The sequence below is a fragment of the Neocloeon triangulifer genome, unplaced genomic scaffold (assembly GCF_031216515.1).
Source record: "Neocloeon triangulifer isolate White Clay Creek 2 clone unplaced genomic scaffold, ASM3121651v1 ptg000012l, whole genome shotgun sequence".
NCBI lineage: Eukaryota > Metazoa > Arthropoda > Insecta > Ephemeroptera > Baetidae > Neocloeon > Neocloeon triangulifer.
Genome location: NW_026775554.1, coordinates 12,333,117 through 12,335,076, shown reverse-complemented (window position 1 = coordinate 12,335,076; position 1,960 = coordinate 12,333,117).

The following is a 1,960-nucleotide window of genomic DNA, read 5'->3' as shown; positions in this document are numbered from 1 at the left end:
GAGCCAAAATCTCCGAAGGACACTTTTCCCTCCAACTTTTCGTCGAACGAATTTTCAGTCTCATAAATCATAAAAGGTGGTTTTTGCTCCACTAGGGGATTGCTTTTTTATTTTCACAAAATAATAATGGCTATTATTATGTGGAGCAAATTTTTTACTACACACATCAATTTAATTTTTAGTTTACCTTCCTTAGAATGTGAAAGTAATAAAGAGTCAAATGAAAATATAGCTACATACTCTATTAATTTTTCTGAAAATGTGTTCCGAATTCCGAATAATCAAATTATTTGCATCATAGAAACTTCCTGTTAACAATTGAAAATCTAAACAATTTTATTTTCATTGATATAAAAGATTTCCAAAACTTTTAAATTATTCACTCCAGAAAGAATCTATGCATTTCAACAATAATTTATATCATTTCATATTGTTCCACCTTCCGCTTGGATTCGTCTTTCTCCATAAAAATACTGCAGCTTCTTTTGCAGACAAATAAAGAATCTTCTGCCAAGTCGTAAAACGCTTGTGTGCGCGAAAACCAGCAAGAGGGCTTCAACACCCACGTTAGACGATACCAGAGAAGCTGCCTCACGCATTCATTCATGACTTTGTCAGCAGAAACGACGACGGTCTCGTCGGTCTTGCCACTATACAGTTTCGAGTTGGTCGAAGAAGGGCCGAAGGCTTTCCCTGCATCTAATCTAAAGTTGAGTCTCCCCTTGAGGTAATCTAGGAGGGAAATGAGGTGAATTTCAAACTCTTCTGTGTCATGCGGAGAAGTTGCAGATTACGCAACTCGTGCCAAAACACCGTAGAATATAATTTTTTCTGGTTTAAAAGTTTCTGGATTTAATCTTCTGGCAATGCGCTTTTTTGTTTAGAGCTAGAAAGTATAAATTTTTAGGATGTCACCAATTATTTTCTCAACGATTTATGTTTTTAAAAGATATTTTTTTTTTAAATCACTGCTCAAGTTGAGACCAAGAAAAAAAATCCGCCTACTTTTATCTGAAAGAAGACAACAGAAGTAAACAAGGGTTTTTTTTATATGCCTAGCTGCTAGACTTAATATATTTTTCTTTTCAAATTTATTTTCCAAGTTTTATTTAAAAATAAATAAAAAAATTAAAAGATAAGCTTTTGGTTTTCAGTAGTAAGGATCTCTTTAAAGTCTTCAATTTTAGTAGAAGATGGCAGATGGCTTTCAACATTTAAAAATAAACCTATCTGAAACTGAAAGTATGATGAACTGAAATTAAAAAAAAAAATCAAGTGCGGGTGAAAAATTGAGCAATTTAAATTTATTATTTGTCTGAATTTTCCTTCATCCAGATTCCAGATTTGCAAAAAGAAATAGGTTGACCAAAAAAGTTACTAATTTTTAGACTACTTTGAGTAAAAATTCTTTTTTTTCACCTTTAGTGAATTATAAGTCTATTATTCTAACAATATTCTTTGGTTATTGTTGTCAATTATAATGATTTTGAATAGAAATGAATATTTTGAATTGAAATTACCTTTTTAATTTATACTTTCATAAAATGTGTAAATATTTTTTTAGCATTCCCTGTTTTATTCTTCATTCCGCGTGTTTTAAAAACTTTTATTTTCCCTGTCTTCAGACGCAGCCGCAACATTCAACGCGTTAATCAACATCTTCAACCAGGCAGAAACAATGTCAAAAGAGTTCTCTCAAAAGAACTCTTTGTTCTATTCTCTCCGCGGAAGTCTTTGGTGCATCACCAGCGAGTGCGAAAAATAATATAATTCGCATCAGATGTCCTTGACCTTTCGCAAAAGCGTGCGTTGGGGCGGCGGTAGCGCGCATCAGATGCATTAGAGGGGAGCACGTTCGCCGGCAGGACCCTCGGCTCGGCCACCCACCCCCGTGCGAAGAAGGAAGGGGGTGGCGGCGGGGCAGCTCCGCACCAGCAGTGCACCCTCCAGCTCCGGAGCA